The sequence below is a fragment of the Ochlerotatus camptorhynchus genome, unplaced genomic scaffold (genome assembly GCF_037179485.1).
Source record: "Ochlerotatus camptorhynchus isolate MF236.1 unplaced genomic scaffold, CSIRO-AGI_Acam_v1.1 ptg000002l, whole genome shotgun sequence".
NCBI lineage: Eukaryota > Metazoa > Arthropoda > Insecta > Diptera > Culicidae > Ochlerotatus > Ochlerotatus camptorhynchus.
Window position 1 is genome coordinate 2,510,238 of NW_027040494.1, and position 11,875 is coordinate 2,522,112.

An 11,875-nucleotide genomic window follows, 5' to 3' on the forward strand; every position below is an offset into this window, starting at 1 on the left:
GAATTTGTGCTACCCGGGGATTATCCAATCGGGTGGCAATTACAGCTTGAAGTTCATTGCGTTCAGCGACAAGAACTATCTGCACTTCGGATCGATGATCTGTGCTCTGGGTGTGAGTTACAAGTTGCTGGTCAATCTGACGGAAACGATTCAGAAGCACTACACCTTTCTGCTCAATCTGGAAGAGGAACTGCTGAAGGAGATGATTCGGGTAGAAAGCTCTCGGAGGGTTTCGACGTCGGAATGGATTATGCCAAGAAGAAGGATCCAAGCTAAGACGTACGGTTTTGCCATCGAGTTGGAACTCCGGGAGAATTCGGTCAATTGGTAATCTTCCAAACAAAACTTACTTGAACAATACCGAACTACTTTTCACGGCACATAATTAGATTTTTAATTAGATAAGTATTTACTTTGTAGAGTTATTCCTATCGATTGGCGTGTTTAAATTTAAATTTTATCTATAAATGACGAAATTACAAGCGTTCAAAACCTAACATTATTTCGTTACACATTTTTTTTTTATATTGCGCGCCAGTATAGTCCACAAAGAATTAGTTCTACGTCAAAACTTGTACTATATGGAAGACGAGAAAATCAAATTGATCCTGCACACCCACGTCGAAAACCCGACGTGGTCAATTCGAAATATTGCGTTAAAATGTACCGTTTCTACCGTGGCAGATGTTCTCAAGCGGTTCCGTCATCGTGTGGTCCGGAATGTTCAAATTCAAACGTCGTGCTGGAACTTTGGATTGGCAGCTGATCTGGAAGGTGTTGAGGTCGATCAAGAGAATCCCAGGGCTTTCGGATCAGGATGTAGCCAAAAAATACAGTGCCAGCCGTAGTACCGGAAGTTGTACGACCGGGATCTGCAAGCGAATTTGACAGGTTTTATGTGTCAAACACTTGTCTTTCAACCTCTTCATGGATCTAACATGTGCACAATATCATTATAACATCTAATGATTTCAAAATTCCAAAAATCATTTTTTCATAGTAAGTGAGAAGCCTGCTCATGAGTAACCTACGTTACTGAGTCAAACAGTAGTGGTGACAATCCAAACATCGCTTTTGTTTTAGATGAATTTATCGGTAGCAGATTTCTTGAAGACCATAGCGATACACACTTCAAATCATTATTGATTAGACGAGCCATTTCTTCTACAGATGCATCAATTGAACAGAGGTATAATTGAACATCATCCGCAAACATGTGGATCAAACAGACTTGCAATACTGACGGAAGGTCATTGATGAATAATGAAAATAAAAGAGGACCCAATACTGACCCTTGGGGTACACCTGATAATATATTAATGGGAGCCGAAAGATTACCTTCAATATCCACCACTTGAGTGCGAGCACTTAAATACGAATTGATCAAAGAAACAGCTTCACGACAGAATCCGAACTGGTGTGATAATTTCCTACCTATTTCTTTGGGTTTCTTCCAACGCGGTGAGTATTGGGAACCAATTCAGCACACTTTATTTAAAATCACTACACTAAACATCGGACATTTATTACAACTAACTACATCTATTACAAAATTAAAAACTGGTCTGGTGACCGTCTGCTCATCGAGCTGGTCTTTTCTAATAATCAAAAATGAAACCTAAATCTATGCCTTCTCGGTTCTTGACCTATCACAAATGTGCATATGCAATTAATTTAACATAATCTTCTCTTGGTCTGTTGTAGTGGTGGAATCGTGTTAACACTTCAATCCTCCAGACGGTGACAGTACAACACGTTCCACAGTCCCATGCAGCATTCGGAACACATGATGGCGTGATGATCAACTCTGTATGCCAGTTTCAGCTAGCTGACGCGATGCTGGCAAAGGGCAAATCTTTTCAACAGGCCTCTTCAGGAATCCAGTGGTGGTCTTCAACGTTACGACTCGTACTACGCCGTCTGTTCCTGGATGGATATCATGAATACGGGCCATTTTCCAACATAGTGGTGGCGTATTTTCCTCTTTGATGATCACCAGTTTTCCTATGGATATCGGTACAGGAGGTTTTCAACGGCCTTGAAATTGAGCTAAATACTCCATTCTCCAACGTTTCCAAAACATTTGCAGTTTCTGTAAAATTAGCTGCCAGTAAAGTAACCTGTTCATGGGAGTATCGGAGAAGTCCAGATTGTTGCAACGGTGCACTGGTAAGGAAATGTCCGGGAGTCAAGGGTTCTAAATCATTCGGATCATCTGACATGGGTGTTAGAGGTCTCGAGTTAGGGCATGATTCGACCTGCACTAGTAACGTGCTAAGATCCTCGAATGACGCAACGGTTTCGCCGAAAACCTTCAGCAAATGAATCTTTGCAGATCCCAGAGGCCACCGAAATGTGGCGCACTAGGTGGATTGAAATGCCAGGTTATCCCTTCCAAGTTACATTCCTTCACTATTTCGTCCCTATGATCCGTGCTCTTGAGAAGTTCGAACAAATGTTGAAGTTGGTTACGGGCTCCTACGAAGTTGGTCCCTTTATCGGAATAGACGTCAGTAGAACGTCCTCTTCTGGCAATGAACCTTCGAAATGCCTGCAGAAATCGATCCGTCGAAGGGTCAGTTACAAGTTAGAGATGAACTGATTTTGTACATATGCAGACGAACAGTGCAACGTACGCCTTCACTGCTATCATACGAGGACCAGGTCGAAAGTAGACGGGTCCAAAGTAATCGATTCCTGTCTTGGAAAATGGTTGAGCTACAGTGACACGGGATGCTGGTAGTAATCCCATGACCTGATCAACCGTTTTGGGGCTTGGTTCTGAAGCACCGTAAGCAATCATGTACTACTTCACGTGCTACGTTGCGACCTCCCAATGGCCAGTAGCATTGCCGAACGGTTGCTAAGAGAAGCTGTGGTCCTGCGTGTAGAAGTTTATGATGGTAATGATGGAAAAGTAATCTGGTCAACGGATGCCTTGCTGGAAGTACAACAGGGTGTTTGGTGTCTTCAGCTTCTACGGAATGTCCAAGCCGTTCACCTACTCGGATCAAGTTGTCCCTTGGTGAACTTCTTGCTACCGGTTCGTTCTTGGTTAATGCCATCCATTCTTGCTCAAACTCCTCGCGTTATACGGTGCGTATGACAGCATGCTCCGCTTTGCTAATCTCTTCCGTTGTTAGAAATATTTCAAACACTACGTTTCCATTTGATTTTTGCACAATTTCAATAAATCTTAACAAATAAGCCGTATGCTTAACTAGCTTGGTGAAGCTCGAAAACTTCCTGACGAATGATTTTCCAAATTCTTCAGGCTTTGGTTGAGCGCAGTGTGCTGAGGATCTGCGAATCTCTTCCTCAGTTTCCTCTGTGATCGTTTCCACAGATTGATTTGGCCAATTACATTGCTCTTCCTTAAGCCATGAAGGTTCTTCCCACCATACTTCATTCATCCACTCCTTGAACATGATTCCACATGTAGTTTTCCGTTGCGTTTTGAATTTTAGCCACACGATTGGCCACGAAAGTCCATGTTGAAGGAATTGCCTTCAGCCACTGTATAACACAGGTAGAATCCACCCAGAAGAACGCTTCAACTTCGATTTTCAATGCAATCAGAACCTTCTCCTTCAACTGTGCCGCTAATAGGGCTCCACATGGCTCCAACCTTGGAATGGGTTGTGATTGTAGTCGGGCGACCTTGGATTTTGATGTAAGTAACGCAACGCAGCAATTCCCTGAAACGTCAGTGCTTTTAACGTATTCACACGCTCCGTATGCCAACTTGGAAGCATCGGAGAAGAAGTGCACCTGATGTTGCCTTCGGTAGTACGACACAACGCTCGATCGGTATTTCGTTCAATAGCGGGATTTGTCTGTGAAACTTCAGCCATTCTTCACATTCCTTGGGCGCTAGATGTTGATCCCATTCTAGCTTCCTTCCTTCTTCATCCATCAAGCACCATAGACGCTGCATGAATATTTTCGCCGTTACTATAACTGCACCTATCAATCCAAGAGGATCGAAGAGAGTTGCGATCATGGATAATAATTTCCGTTTTGACAACTGCTGAATCGCTGATCTTTAGAGTTTTGAACTGGAATTTGAAGACGTCGCTTGTTGGCAGCCACAAGAGTTCCAAAATTCTCTCTTTCGATAGCGCTAAATTGTCTTCCGGTATGCCTTCCAGTACAACAGCTGAAATAGAGGCCCATTTCGTCAAACGGAATCCTCCGCTCTCCATCATCTGATCGAGTTGAATTCGAAGTTGCCTTGCGGTTTCTTCATCATTCCCACCCGTCAAAACGCTATCCATGTACACTAGACTGATGCAAAACTTTGAAAACAGTGTTCAAACGGTTTCAAATCGGGTTCTGATTAGCCTCCTAAAGTTTAAACTCATTTGATTAGAAACTGACTTGGCACAAACCATTTGAAGTTAATATGGGAATTACTATGGGAAAACAACACTTTTTGATCATTGTCTTCTAGCCTTTTTATATATTGTATTATTAACAAATTCTATTACTATCCTTATGGGAATTTTTATCACCTACAACTTTGCAGAAAATTGTTTTTCAGGCAAACGTCGAATTAAATAGTGATTAATTGTTTAAGAGATTGATAATCTTATGGCAAGATTAAGCAACTGTATTGTGGGCAACGCTGTATTCTGCAGTGTGACATAGTAGCCATGATGTTTGTCCTCTATTCTACGCGCCATAAACACCAATGTTGCCTGCTGAACAAGGTTGAGCATAATCATAAGACATCAGTGACTTGAATCATTAATATTTTTTGTTACTTACATTTGATCGAAAAGTGGTATTCAACAAAGTTGTAGCTGAGAAAATTTTGAACAAGCTAAGCTATCATTGAATTTTAAGATCGATAAGAACCGAAATAATGGTTTCTCCATAGTAATTCCCATATAAACTTCAAATGGTTTGTGCCAAGTCAGTTTCTCACTAAATTAGTTCAAATTTTGGGAGACTAATCAGGGCCCAATATGGAACCGTTTGAGCACTGTGGAGCGGAAATTTCAAATTTTGCATCAGTCTAATGTACACGTCCTGCATGGCTGTCCTTGCTGCCATGGGAAAGCGCATTTTTTCATCCATCGCCAGCTGTTTAAGGGTTCGCGTTGCTAAATACGGTGCTGGCCTCGTACCGTAAGTAACCGTATAGAGCTCGTAGGTTTCGGCTCTGCCATTGAAATTCTTGCGCCAAAGTATGCATTGAAGTACCACATCCAACCAGTATATCCAAATTTGACGGAACATCTTTTCCGCATCAGCTACCATCAGAATTTGCTTGATCCGAGATCGCAAAATCATAGCACGTAGGTCATCATGGATTACTAGCCCTGCCAACAGCGCATCGTTGAGCGAAACTCCTGTAGTGGTCTTACAAGACGCATCGAACACCACTCGATTTCGTTGCCTGTATTGAAGAAGGCAAAGAAATACCACTGCCTTGGAGTTGAACAATGCTGGATCTGCTAATTTTACACCTTCAGGAAATTCCTAGCTTGTCGTTTGAACATACAGTCAGGAATCCTTATTGCCGGATTCCTTTTTGCCGGTATCTCTTATTGCCGGATCCTTATTGCCGGGCTATCCGCGAATAAGAATACCCACAGCTAATGGGTTTTTCACTAATGGGGGCTGTAGTGGATTATCTCATTTGTTTCAATACATAAAGCTATACAGTCTTGGACAAAGTTGCTGTACTGGGTTAGACCAACAAGCCTGTGCCATTGGATTCAGGTTAAATTGGGAACTACGCCGCTAGAGGCGCTTCACTTTTATGTTACTTATGACGGGCGCTATAATATATGGATCATATTTCCAACATAGAATATTTCGTGATCCTGACCATATAGAAAGTTACTGTCTTGGGCAAAGTTGTTCAGGTGACCAAGTCCTTTCGGATGATGGCCATATTAGTTCAGAACTCTCTCACTACGCAGCGCTAGTGTGCATGTGCAATTCCTATATAAACTGTATCTCGAGAGCCTGGCCATATAGAAAGTTGCTGTTTTCAGCAAAGTTGTGCAGGTGATCAAGTCCTTTTGGATGGTGGCCATATTAGTTCAGAACTCTCTCACTACGCAGCGCTAGTATGCATGTGCAATTCTTATATAAACTGTATCTCGAGAGCCTGGCCATATAGAAAGTTGCTGTTTTCAGCAAAGTTGTGCAGATGAGCAAGTCCTTTCGGATGATGTTCATATTAGTTCAGAACACGCTCACTACGCGGCGCTAGTGTGCAAGTGAATTTCCTGTATAAGCTGTATCTCAAGAACCTGGCCATATAGAAGGTTACTGTCTTCAGCAAAGTTGTGCAGGTGATCAAATCCTTTTGGATGATGGTCATATTAGTTCAAAACACGCTCACTACGCGGCGCTAGTGAGCAAGTAAATTTCCTGTATAAGCTGTATCTCGAGAACCTGGCCATATAGAAGGTTACTGTCTTCAGCAAAGTTGTTCAGATGACTAAGTCCTTTCGGATGATCGTCATATTATTTCAGAACTCTCACACTACGCGGCGCTAGTGTACACATGAACCCTTAATATGTTATGTCTCCAAAGCTTGTCCATATAAGATGTTGCTGTGCAATGTGAAAAGGGATGACGTGTAGAGGCTGGAAATCGATGTCAGATGCCATTTTGGAATCCAAGGTGGCGGCCATCGGGTCAAGAAAAACTGTCAAATTCCCCACCATATGGGTATTTCCGGATAAGGAACGACGTGTAGAGACCGAAAATCGATGTCAGACGCCATTTTGGAATCCAAGATGGTTACCATCGTTTCAAGAAAAACTGTCAAATACCCTACAACATGGGTATTTTCGGATAGGAGATGACGTGTAGAGACCGGAAATCGATGTCAGATGCCATTTTGGAATCCAAGATGGCGGCCATCGGTTCAAGAAAAACTGTCAAATACCCTACAATATGGATATTTTTGGAAGGAGACGACGTGTAGAGGCCGGAAATAGATGCCAGACGACATTTTGGGATCCAAGATGGTGGCCATCGGGTCAAGAAAAACTGTCGAATACTCTACAATATGAGTATTTCCGGAAAGGAAACGACGTGTAGAGGCTGGAAATCGATGCAAGATGCCATTTTGGAATCCAAGATGGCGGCCATCAGTTTAAGAAAAACTGTCAAATACACTACAATGTGGGAATTTCCGAAAATGGACGACGTGTAGAGGCCAGATATAGATTCCAGACGCTATTTTGGAATCCAATATGGCGGCAACATGTTTTCCATGGTCACCATAGCCGATCGAACACCACCCAACTAACATTTTCAGCTTTGTAAGCCAACTTTTCCAGCGTTGTGCTGTAAAGTAGCTGAAAAGAAGCTGCAGATACAGCTACAAGCAAAAGCTAGCAAAATATTTTTCGAGAGCGTTTACTCAACTTTCTCACAACCATTATTCAATTTGTCAGTCGCACTGAATAACATCAGCCAATAAACGCTAATGTCACTTCTATACACACACTAATCAACTTTCAACTTGTAGCTGCAAAACGAAGCTAACAATGTGAATATATTACTCATTTGATGGCTTCTACACAACCAACCACTCTTGTTGAATAACATAAACATCAAAAGTGCTTTTTCAACAACTAAACAACCTGTACTCAGCTAATAAACTGTGTAAGAGCAACTTCGGAAGCATTTTCACAGTCAACTAGGTTTATTTTTAGATGTGTGCAGTTTTACAGCTTTTACTCTGCTCTTTTATAACTAGTCGAGAAAAGTGATTCATGTGTACTATTATGAAGCCTCTACTCAGCGATTTTGTTGTAGAAGCGAATGTTGATTTGTTTACATAAGTTCAAAGTGTTGGCGTTGCACAGTTGGTAGTGTCAAGGTTTGCCAATGAGGTCGTCTCGAGTTCAATTCCAGGTTCCGGTGCAGGGTAAATAATTTGGTGATGATTTGTAACTAATTTCGATTAATTTGATTCACAGCAAAATAAACTCAATAAATTCCTTCATATAAAGAAGCGTAAACAGTATTTAACCCGGCTTCAAGAGAAAGCTGTGTAGTGATTATTGGATAACCGGGAAAAGGTTGAATAAGCGCCTTTCAAGTTCACATACAACTAAACAGCAGGATAACAGCTGTATAGAAGCGTTAATGGATATGCAATAAGAGCTTCTCCCGACCGTTCCAACAGCCATAAGTAGCTGACTAAGTTCGCCAGATTTGCTTGTATAGAGGTTGAGTAAAAGTTTCCTCATATTGTTTAACATTTGAATACAGCTTGAGGCTGTATAAATGAAATGAGTAAAGCGTTTACATTGCGAAAATTGTTAGTTGGGCAGACGAAACTAGAACCGCACTACCGTTCATACTGGTGACAACGCTCTGATAAGACAACGAAACCTTACCCCCAAGCTCCTCCCCTGATCCTATCCTTCGACAATGTACCTCTCTTACCTCGAGTAAGCCGCGAGTATTCGGCCCAACTCCTACTAGACATAGAATTAAGTGAATGTTGTTACAAAAAAAGAACAATGAACTATCGACTCCGTAGAGCTAATGTGATTGAGCCTTCCAAAACTAACTAGTTAAAAAAAAACATATTTTCCATATATAAGGCTTACCAAGAATATTGCGTATAATTTCGATCGCAAGATCGCAACATAACGTGGAAAATTCCTCAAAACAATAAAACGCTTTTAAATGTTTTGTTTTTTTCTATCGTAAACTACAGATTTATTCCTGGACCCCTCTACAGTGAATATGGTTGATATTTTCATCCACCACCTGGTGCGGCAGAAATCGAGTTAAAACTAAATCAACTCTCCGAGGTCGAAAGTTTCTGCACATTGGACAGCAATGTTGAACGGAGTGCAAAAATGCAAGATTTGCTAAGGGAATTCGAAACCCATCTCACGGTTGGAAGAACGAGAGTGACTAGAATGCATAAAACATGACAGCGCTGGTTGGTTCTTTGTTATCGAAAGAGAAAATAAAATGTGGAATAAATCTGTAGCTTACGATAGAAAAAAAAAAACAAAACAAATCAAAGCATTTTATTGTTTTGAGGAATTTTGAATTTTGACCTTTAAACGTCGTCCCTTTTCGGAAATTCTTACATTGTAGGATATTTGACAGTTTTTCTTAAAACCGATGGTCGCCATCTTGGTTTTTAAAATGGTGTCTGGCATCGGTTTCCGGCCTCTACACGTCATCCCCTTTCCAAAAATATCCATATTGTACGGTATTTGACAGTTTTTCTTAAACCGATGGCCGCCATCTTGGATTCCAAAATGGCATCTGACATCGATTTCCGGCCTCTACACGTCATCCTTTTTCCGGTTCCTGTTCTAACATTGCACAGCAACATCTTATATGGACAGGCTTTGGAGTCATAACATATTAAGAAAGTTCATGTGCACACTAGCGCCGCGTAGTGTGAGGGTTCTGAAATAATATGACCATCATCCGAAAGGACTTAGTGACCTGAACAACTTTTCTCAAGACAGTAACCTTCTACAGGGTGCGTGACGAATTTTTGCAGTAAATTTCAAATAGTAATTTCTCATGCTTGTGCATCATGATTTAGATATATTTGGCAGCACTGGATAGCTTATACTGTTAGGTGTAAGATTTAAACAAACAATGTTGAGTAAACGTAAAGATGTCGAAACAAGAGAGCAATCTGTCAGCCGTTGTCGCTTTGTTGCGCGCCGGAGTATGCATGAAAGAAATAATTCGGTCGGTAAATGTGTCTGAAAGAACAGTGTATAATATTAAAAAAGGCTTGGGAAAGTGATAAGACGGAGCACCTGCTCATACTGCTAATAAAGCACAGAAATGGCTTACGGAAAATATTTCGTAAATTTGGCCCCCAAGCAGTCCCGATATCAATCCGTTGGATTATTTTGTATAGGGCGTCGTCCAACGGGATACCAATAGAACCCCTCACACCACACTTAAGTCGCTAAAAGCTAAAATCAAGGCAGTGATGACATCTATGGATCGAAACATTTTAAAACGTGCATACTGCAGTTTCCGGAAGCGTCTAACTACAGTCGTCGAAAGGGAAGGCATTTTTTTTTTAATAAATTTACTTACCACTTCCATATGTTGCGAAAGAAAATAAATCGCACAAAATTCATTGCTAGAATAACTAACTGGTGTATTTTTTCTCAAATATGCCATTTACTGCAAAAATTCGTCACGCACCCTGCAACAACAGCAACTTTCTATATGGCCAGGTTCTCGAGATACAGCTTATACAGGAAATTCACTTGCACACTAGCGCTGCGTAGCGAGAGAGTTCTGAACTAATATGGCCACCATCCAAAAGGACTTGATCACCTGAACAACTTTGCTGAAGACAGTAACTTTCTATATGGTCAGGATCACGAAATATTCTATGTTGGAAATATGATCTTTATATTATAGCGCCCGTCATAAGTAACATAAAAGTGAAGCGCCTCTAGCGGCGTAGTTCTCAATTTAACCCGAATCCAGGCTTGTTGGTCTAACCCAGTACAGCAACTTTGTCGAAGACAGTATAGCTTTATGTATTGAAACAAATGAGATAATCCACTACAGCCCCATTAGTGAAAATCCCATAAGCTGTGGGTATCCTTATTCGCGGTTCCTTATTCACGCCCCCGTTACCCCGGCAATAAGGATTCCTGACTGTATGTTGTTGGGAGATTTGCTGTTACCTGCGGTTGGATGAAAAATTCCATATCACGAGAGAATCCGGAAACTCGTGACTTAACCTTCGCCGTGACCTTGTGTTTTACCCTCGTATTGGATTGTCCTATCCTCAGGACTGATATATCCGAACGCCTTCGTTGGATATTTAAACGCTGGCACAATCCTTCGGTCATGAAATTACACTCCGACCCTGAGTCCAACAAGGCCCGCGCAGGAAAACTGATCCCAAGACGACAGCTGTAGCAAGCAGTACTGACAAAGAATGACGGTGTGCCATATTGGATGTTCCGCCGTACCTGAATTGCTGTTCTATGCTTGACTAGGTTTCTGCGCTGCATTCCTCTTTGTCCCATCTGGTCGGAAACATACCATTGTATAATGCTTCGCCTTACAACTTCGGCAAACAAAGCGAGATGAACATTCGGAAGCCTGATGTCCACGTCCGAAGCAATTGCGACAAAGCGAGTGATATCGAAGCAGCTTATATCGAGCGGACACCGTGAAACGTTGAAAAGACGGACATCGGTATAAGAGATGAACTTCTGAACAAGCCACGCATCGAACACCTGATGCTTGCACTACGTTATGACTTGTTCGTGGAACGGAGAGCTGCTTCTTGAAAAATGTTGCTGAATCTCCCTTGAGTTCAACAGATTTGGATGGAAGCGAACTCAAAACTCGAATCCGTTTTTGGAGAAATCCCGTTACATCCTTAATGGAATCTTGATCCTTGGAGTCTGAATATTCTTCCCATCCTTGCCGCTTAACAGGATCTAGTCGAGAACCAAGAATGTTCATTAGCAGCAAATCCTTGTAGTCCTGCGGTTGGACAAGCTGATCCAGATTTTGAAGAATACGCTCAAATCCTTTCAACAAGGACTTAATTAAAAGATTACAAGAGCATCTTAAAAGTTTTGTGAAACATAAAAAAGTACAGATATAGCTCGTTTTTACGCACTCGGCTACTTAAACTGTCATTGTAGTATTCTCGCAAGTGACAAATCATACATGGAAGCACGCATACCAAAAACGCCAACGGCCAGAGGACATTGTTTAACGTTTGCGTGATCAACGATGGAAGATGGATGTGTAAATTGTCCTGTGCATAAAATCGAGGTATAGCTGTAGTAACACATTAATAATCACAAAAAAAAACAATCCGCAAAGCAAATATTGCAACTCATTTGTCGATTGGCGTCAAAT